At 35.6% G+C, this 8,563-nt stretch overlaps 1 long non-coding RNA gene across 3 annotated transcripts in view; it reads left to right on the top strand.

The window, feature by feature from the left end:
• The first annotated feature begins 2,436 nt into the window (after positions 1-2,436).
• LOC129080847 (uncharacterized) overlaps positions 2,437-8,563 on the top strand; it is a 100,791-nt gene continuing 94,664 nt past the window's right edge. For all 3 annotated transcript variants that reach the window (XR_008530238.1, XR_008530236.1, XR_008530237.1), the window contains exon 1: positions 2,437-3,890. This is a non-coding gene — a long non-coding RNA (uncharacterized LOC129080847). The remainder of the gene's footprint in view (positions 3,891-8,563) is intronic.

Raw genomic sequence — 8,563 nt, 5'->3', positions numbered from 1 at the left:
ATAAAGGTTTGATCTCCAAAATATGTAATGAACTCACACAACTCCACTCCAAGAAGACAAACAATCCAATTAAAAAAAATGGGCAAAAGACCTGGGCAGACACTTCTCCAAGGAAGGGATACAGAGAGCCCAGAGACATATGAAAGGATGCTCAGCATCACTAGCCATTAGAGAGATGCAAATTAAAACCACAATGAGGTACCACTTCACACCGGTCAGAATGGCCATCATAAACTGATCAACAAAGAGCTGGTGCTGGTGAGGCTGTGGAGAAAAGGGAACCCTAGTACATTGTTGGTGCAAATGCTGACTGGTGCAGCCATTGTGGAAAGCAGTGTGGAATTTCCTCAAAAAGTTAAAAATGGAACTGCCTTTTGTCCCAGCAATTCCACTGCTGGAATTATATCCTAAGAATCCCAAAACACCAATTCAAAAGAAACTATGCACCCCAATGTTCATATTTACATAAACACAATAGCACAATTTATAATAGCCAAGTGTAGGAAGCAACCTAAGTGCCCATCAGTAAATGAGTGGATCAAAAAACTATGGTACATTTACACAGGAAGAAAGAAAAGAAAGAAAGAAAGAAAGAAAGAAAGAAAGAAAGAAAGAAAGAAAGAAAGAAAGAGAGAAAGAGAAAGAAAGAAAGAAAGAAAGAAAGAAAGAAAGAAAGAAAGAAAGAGAGAGAGAAAGAGAGAGAGAGAAAGAAAGGAAGGAAGAAAGAAAGAAAGAAAGGGCTTCTACCCTTTGCGACTGCATGGATGGAATTAGAGAGCATTATGTTAAGGGAAATAAGCCAGGGTGTAAAAGATAAATGCCATATGATCTCACCTACAAGTGGAACCAACCAGCAAAACAAACAAGCAAGGAAAATATAACCAGCAACATTGAAAAAAAAAAAAAAAAGAAACCAACAGAATCAAGAGGGAAGGGGGGTGCAGGGAAATGGAAGGGAAGGGTCAAGTCAAGGAACATGTATAAAGGACCCATGGACAAAGCCAAAGTGGGAAAGGATTGAGGAAGGGAGAAGGGGGAAGGGGACAGGGGAATGTGGTGGTGGGAAGGTAGAGACAAGTGTATTTGAACAATAAAATATTTAATTAAAAAATAGCATTAATTGAAGTTAGGAATTATTTCTTCCTAGAAATATTACTATTTATATGTCAGACCAATATTTAAAATGATTCTTTCCATTTTCATTAAATCAATGGTCCTATTTCTTTCTGATAGAATTATAACTTTAAAAAATCTTTCTTCCCAATAAAGTTATATTCTGAGGACCAAAATTCCTAAGATAAGGTTATAGCCATTTGAGAAATAAGAATAAGAGGAAGATCAATGTACTACAGTAATATTATATCACCCATCATATTGAACTGATAAGTGTCTCCATGTTATCAGTTTATACAATAAAGGATCATTCCTTGCCACATAAAGTCCAGAGCAGAACAGTTGAGAGAAGTTGTCCAGAGAGAGGCTCTAGGATCAAGGCTCTCCCCATCATATGATACCACCATCTCAACACATGGATACATAAGAAAAATGGCACTGATTTTCACACATGTCTTTTCTTTAGTATTTTATTGATTATAACTAGTCACATGGCCCTTTTGAACTGCAAGGCACCTGGGAAGTGTAGGGGAGCGCATGGAACATTTGATGAGTACTATCAGCTCTGCAACATGAAATAAAGAGAAGTGTGAAGAGTGTATGCTGGTAGAGCCCCAAGGATTAATATAGGTGATAACAATCTGCTTATTACTAGCTATGCAATTTTTGGTAAGGTGTTTAACCCTCTGGGTCTCAGGTTTCATATGTATAAAATACGTATTACTATAATAATACCTATTGTATAGGATGCATAGGGTTGTAGAGTTTATAATTCCTGTAAAGCAGTTGGAAGAGTGCCTGGGACATTCTAAGTTTGAGTTGATGCTAGTTATAATTGTTATTAATGCAGAAAACTTGTGGTAAGAGACAAAGAGAACCATGACTTGGAATAAAGTTCTTAAAAATATGGCTTAATGGGAAAAATAAAGATATCTTTCAGCCTTCACAAGCTTTGGGGAAATAATCATGGTGGCCAAGTGTCTATCAGGAAGTTTTCTTTAGAAGTTTGGATAAATAAAAAATATAGTTGTTTTGTTATTATACTTTTAAGGGACTCTTTCTGAAAATTATACTCAGAAGACCAGATTTTAAGCTAAAGCGTGGATAAAGAGGACATAGTTGATAATACCAGCCTTTTAATTATTATGCAGTTAAATGAACTGCAGGATGAACTTTATACACACTGTGAAAGGAAATGGTAGAGGCATTCATTTGTGAGTAAAAATGACAACTTTGGTGTTCAGATGAGCCAGATAGACAATGGAACCTATGCAGAGCAGTGGTTGTTTATAGCACATACTCCAGAGCTAAGTTGTAGGACTCCAAGACTCAAATCTGCTTCTTATTGACTATGAAGTATTAATCCTCTTGTTTCTCAACTTCAATATCTATAAAATGGGAATAATAACTGTACCTGGTTACCCAATAAGATAGTTGTGAGGATTAAAGGCATTAATATATTTAAAGCACTTTGAAAATGCTAGGCCCATAGCAAATTCTTATTAATTGTTAGTTGTTGTTGTTGTTGTTGTTATCTAGCTGTGGACAATGAAGAAATATAAATCATAGTAAAGATGTTCAGGAAAGGAGAACAAAAAGTCATGATGAGAAGTGAAGAAAAATGTCAGTGGTGCTCAGCAAATACTGACTGAGATATAGTAAATTGTGGAACAGAGTGCCCAAGGATGAGGTAGGATCTGTGCTGATGTAACATAAGCTCAGGGAAAATATGTAGAGTATGCTATAGGAAGTGTTCTTATGCTTGTGAAGTTATGAACGAAGTGGCCTAATAAGGCATTTTTCACCTTGAATTTCTCTGATGACTGGTTTAGAAAGCTAGAGAGACTGAAAGATTGTTCTTTTCAGAGAGGGAACTACTTTAAGCATTTATGTCAGGTAAGTGTGTCCTGATTTAGGCAGAAATGTGGTTCTAAGTTCAGTGTTGTCATCTGTCATTGCTTATAAAGGTAAGGTCTATTCGGTTTCCAAAGTCAAATGCAAAGCGGAGGCAAACACCTGGCTGATTTGGACCAAAATGTCTAGCAAAATGAGAGGGAGGAAGCTTTTACATTTAAATTATCTTGAAAATTATTTTATTTCCCACCCTTGTTTTGCATGTTATAAACATTCCTGACTTCTATGCATTTTGTATAAAAAGTTTATAAATTGAGGACTTTTTGACATGCCCTAATGAAGGATGTTTCTCTACTCTGACATTTCTTGGCATCACTTTGAATACATCAGACAACACAGATGCCAGGAACATATTCAGATAAGTAGCCTCTACTTTCAAGTTTGTTTTTCCTTAGCCAGAGGTAGGTAACTTAGGTTCATTGGTAGAAGTAATGGAGGAGAAGATCCCCTCCCCCAAAGTCATTACAGTGTACAGAAATTGGAGCATAGTGAGTCTTTAAAAAGACACTTTCAATATTTTATTGTTTATGCTTGAAAATAAATAAAAACTCTCATCTTCTTCATAAAAGTTACTAAATGTAAAGATTTTCAAACTTTGGCTGATAGAAAAGATATAATGATTATCTGTGTACATATATACATACATACATATAATTATATACATATATTTATACATATTTACTCGTCTTTTAATGAACCAGGTTCAGAATCTCAGCAGAAGGAAGACCGAACTTTTTAACTGGTACAGTCTCAGATTATACACAAAGAATGAAAAGCAAGATGGTGCAGTGGAAAACTTCCAGGGTGCAAAATTCAAAGAACTTGTTTTCTGTTGATCTGGGGTTCCAACTCTAAAAACTTGAGTAAGTCATTTAACCTTATAGAGTCTATTTCTCCTCATCTGTAAATGGAAATGATAGTAACATTGTTTTATGATGAATAGGGTTAACATACACATATAATAAATGTCAAAATAGCCTTCTAATTGTAAAATGCTAACAAATGAATATACTATTATATTTATAATACCATCACCATTATACCTGAACTTGTCTTGAAATAGACAGCAAAGACCCCCTTATTCTCAATACATACTCATCTGTGCACATACAAGTATTGTTAAATGTACTATATTTTTTCATTTTTGGCAAAAATATTCAATCTTTTTTTACAAATACTTTTCTATCTTCATGTTAGAAGACAGGAAGACAATAAGTACCTTAAAAATAGGTGAAAGAAATAATAATAACTATCTTCTTTATACTGATTTTATCCATCCATCCATGCCTGATAGTGATTTGTGCATGAATACACCTTTCAGATCATAAAGAATAATTTTAACTTTAGTCTTTTCTCCAGGGGAACAGGAATACTTAATGTCGATGTCTAAAATAATCATTTTTCTGAAAATAACATTCTTCTACTTATTCAGACTTCCTCTTGTCTGGTGTCTTTTTGGCATGAAAGAGACAGCTGGACACTCCAAACCTTATAGGATCCATCTTCTCCTTTGAAAATTCACGACTGGACTCTTGACTTTTGACATCCTTTATTTTACTCTCATTGGAGAGCCCTAATCTGGCAGTCTTGGTATAAGAAGGGAGAGATATTTATAGTACATCAAGTTACTGAATAGGCTTGTGTTTCTATGGTTAAATACTGGGTTAATGCCTCCAAATTAGTAGTGTACTATGTTTACTTAAGTGCTGGAATTTTGTAGAGTTGTAATTGCATTTTGTTTCTAAAACAAAAACAAAAGAAAATACAAGTTGGTGATTTCTTTTTATTTTTATTTCTTTGGGTGACTTAAATTGCCTTATAGTAGCAAACAAGAATGTTACAGAATTGTTTCCCCAGAATCTGATTGCTTTTGGGGGGCTACTCCCAGGAAATCACTAATAGAAAGGGTGGCACTTACGTTTTGTTACTTAACCAATTTTTGACTTTTTAACATTTTGTCTGACAGTCAAGGTAATTGGTGAAATATGAAATCTATATGCACTAATAATTACTCAGGAGTCTTAGAACATATTTCAAATTATTCAAAACCAAGAAGAATATTTTGGTGGAGGTAATGGTATTCCTAAAGCAAATTCACAGTGTCATAAGAGCTCAAATTAAAAGGCATTTTGGTCCCAAAGAGAATTCCAAATAATTTCTGTAGGTATTTCATACCACCCTCTGCCAAGGAGAGGGAGCATAATTCCTATTCCTTAGAGATGAACTGTATACAGTGACTTGCTTACAGAGTATACAGTATGGAAATCGAGGAAGGAAGGGGAAGGAAGAGAAATTTTACAGTTGAAAAATCTGAAAAATTCTACCTTAGTCAGATAATTAAGGCCAACACTGACAGTTACAAATCATGTTGACAATATGTACCCTTGATATGGAGCAATGAAGATGGCATCTTATGTCTGTGATTTTCCTCCTAATATCTCATATGCCCAGTCTTATCTTGAGAAAAACCATACACAAATTCCAACAGTGAAGTATCCTACAAAGTACCTGACTGGTATTCCTGTAAACTGTCAAGATCATCAAAAGTAAGGAATGTTTGAGAAACCATCACAACAAAGGGAAGTTTGAAGAAACAAGAGGTATCAGCCAAAGCATCTAGAGGAAAGAAGGCCATTAACCGAAAGAATTTTCAACTTTGTCCATGATATAAATTTCAGGTATACTTGTTGCCTTTCTTTTTTCTTCTTTTTCTTTTTGCCTATATTTTTTTGCCTAAAATAAAAGCAAAATTATCTTTACTTATATATTACATTTGGATGTCTGGAAATATCAAAAGTATCCGTTTAAAAACTACCATAATAATAAAGAATTTCACAGTGTCATATTATCAAATAAGCTTTTAAACAGTAAAACAAAAAATATTTAATAAATATAATGGAAAGTAGACAATAAAATAAAATGCGATGAAATAAAAGAAAATACCTAGGTGTATATTTTTAAATATTTTTAAAACTATATGAAGAAAACTATAGACACTTCCCCCAAAATGCAAGAGTAAACTTAAAAAATGGAAAGGCATTCTATGTTCTTGGAAAGGATGATTCAACATTATAAAATTGTTAATTATCCTTAAATGTATATATTTTAATACTATCAAGTTTTTATTTTTTATGATCAATTTTACAAGTTAATTAAAAATTTTAGTTGAAATAACAAACCAGAAAGACTAGCCAGGAAAAGAAAAAAAAAAAGAGTGGAGCAGATAAAACACAGTATACAGCTTATATGATGCAAAGAAAGGGGTTTGTATACAGGAGTTGCACCGCTGAATCAGAATAGAAAATACTGAAGTAGCTTCAATTATAATTGCAAATCACAGGGGAAAGATGGTATGGCAAAACTGGATGGTCTTATGCAAAAATAAACTTCAAGTGTATCAGAGATTTAAATGTAAGAAGTTATATCCAGAAGTTCTAGAGAAAATACAGTAGAGAAAACTTTCCTATGTCTCAAAATTCAGAAATAATAATGAAAAAAAAGATTAATACACTTGATAAGAAATACAAATAAATTTTGCATCACAGGAGAAAAAAGATAAAAAGGCAAAAAGTATATTTGTAATTTACATTGTGAACAAAAGGCTATCTCTTATGTAATATGAGCTTCTAAAACAGTAAGGTAAAATTAAATTAAATTTAACTTTACCTCAAAAAATACCCAGCATGTTGAAAAATTTCACCTCCTTTTTAATGCAAAGAAATTTAAAAAAATCATCAATCCAGTGATAACGTGTACATGTAAGATTCAGATTGTTCTTTTTTATCCTCAACCAAGGATGTTTTTTCATTGCATTTAGAGAGAAAGGGGAGGGAAGGAATGAGAGAGAGAACGAGAAATGGAGGGGGGAAGAGAGAAACAACCATATGAGCAAGAAACATTGACTGATTGCCTCCCATAGGCTCCCTGATTACACCAGCCACAGCTAGATTGTGTTCCTTAAATCTTATTTTCTGATAAAAGGAATCAGGACCCTGAAGACATGACCGATTGTAATAGGAAATACAAAAGATTCACCTGAAACATTGTGTCATACCAGAAAGCAAGAAAGCTCAAGAAAACTGTAAGGCTAATAGGTTATGCTCAAAAGGAACTGTCTTTTTCTATTTATTATTTTAAAATATATTTTATTGTTTATGCTATGACGGTTGTCTCACTTTTTCCCTCTTTGCTCCACTTCACCCAGCCCGCCTGCACTTCTGTAATCAGCCCCTCCATGAATGTCCCTGCCCATAGATGCTTCATATATGTTCTTTGACTAATCCTTCCACCTTCTTTCACAATCTGCACCTCCATGTTCACCTCCCCTCTGGCTGCTGTCAATATGTTCCATGTTGTGATGTCTCTGGTTCTGTTTTGCTTGTTAGTTTATTTTTATTCATTAAATTCCTCTTAAAAGTGGGATCAAATGGTATTTGTCTTTCACCAACTGGCTTACTTCACTTAGCATACTAATATTCATTTCCAGCCATGCGGTTAGAAAATGCAGGAATTCATTCTTTCTTTCTGCTGCATAATATTCCATTGTACAGATGTACCATCATTTTTTTTATCCACTTATCTACCTGTGGGCACTTAAGCTCTTTCTAAATCTTGGCTATTGTAAATAGCGCTGCTATGAACATTGTTGGGAACCTCCCCACCTGGTTTCAGGGACTGTAGCTTCACTGACAGGTAAGAGAGCCCCAAGGCTGGAGGTGAGCAAAGAGGCCTTGGGAAAATAGACCACTGAAGAGACAAAACCTGTCCCCCTGGCAAGGGCACAGCCCCTGCCTCCTTCACATCACCCTGCTTGGCCCCAGAAGATGGCTGGTTAGTCAATGACAGGTAAGACCCCTCGATGGCAGGGGAAACCTAAGACAGGCACAGTCACATAGGGGCCATCAGGGAAGGACTTGGGGGACACAGAGGAAGGGAAAAAGACCCTCACCCCTCAGCTTTGATACAGCCAGAGTCCTCATTCTGTCTGAAAGAAGTCTACTTATCTCTTGGTGGCTCTGCCCCGCCCACCTAGCTCAGGCTTGAAACAATACTAAGGACAGGTACAGTCCTCAACTGGATCCCAAGGTTCCCAGGAACAATTAGGTCTGGAAAAAGAATGCATTAAACCCTATGAAACTTACTTTGCTAAGAATGCCCTCGAGTTAATGAGTACTGATGTTTGGGGTTGAGCATAGAATGTGATCAGTTTCCCAGGTTTCCAGGCTGAGTGGGCCCCACCCTGATGTGAAGCAAATCTCTTGTGTTCCTTCGATTGTTATCTATGACCTCTATTTGTTTTCTGTAAACACAGCCTTTTGACATTGATTGATGAGCTTTACATCCATGCCGGTTATACTCCTGTGCATGTGGTTTTCAATAAAAGCCACTTCAAGAGAAAGGCTTGGGGACCTTCTCCACTCCGCTAGTGCCACCCCCTTCCTCTGGTAGACTGAGAAAAGTGTCTGGGATGACTTATTTTATTTCCCCATCTGTGACAATCTGGAGTATACTCTGCAGGACAGAGTCCACACTCCAC

The sequence above is a fragment of the Pteronotus mesoamericanus genome, unplaced genomic scaffold, assembly GCF_021234165.1.
Source record: "Pteronotus mesoamericanus isolate MK-2021 breed Mesoamerican mustached bat unplaced genomic scaffold, CSHL_Meso_final contig_94, whole genome shotgun sequence".
Classification (NCBI taxonomy): Eukaryota; Metazoa; Chordata; class Mammalia; order Chiroptera; family Mormoopidae; genus Pteronotus; species Pteronotus mesoamericanus.
The sequence above is the reverse complement of the archived record's forward strand: the minus strand, read 5'-3'. Positions and strand labels throughout refer to the sequence as shown.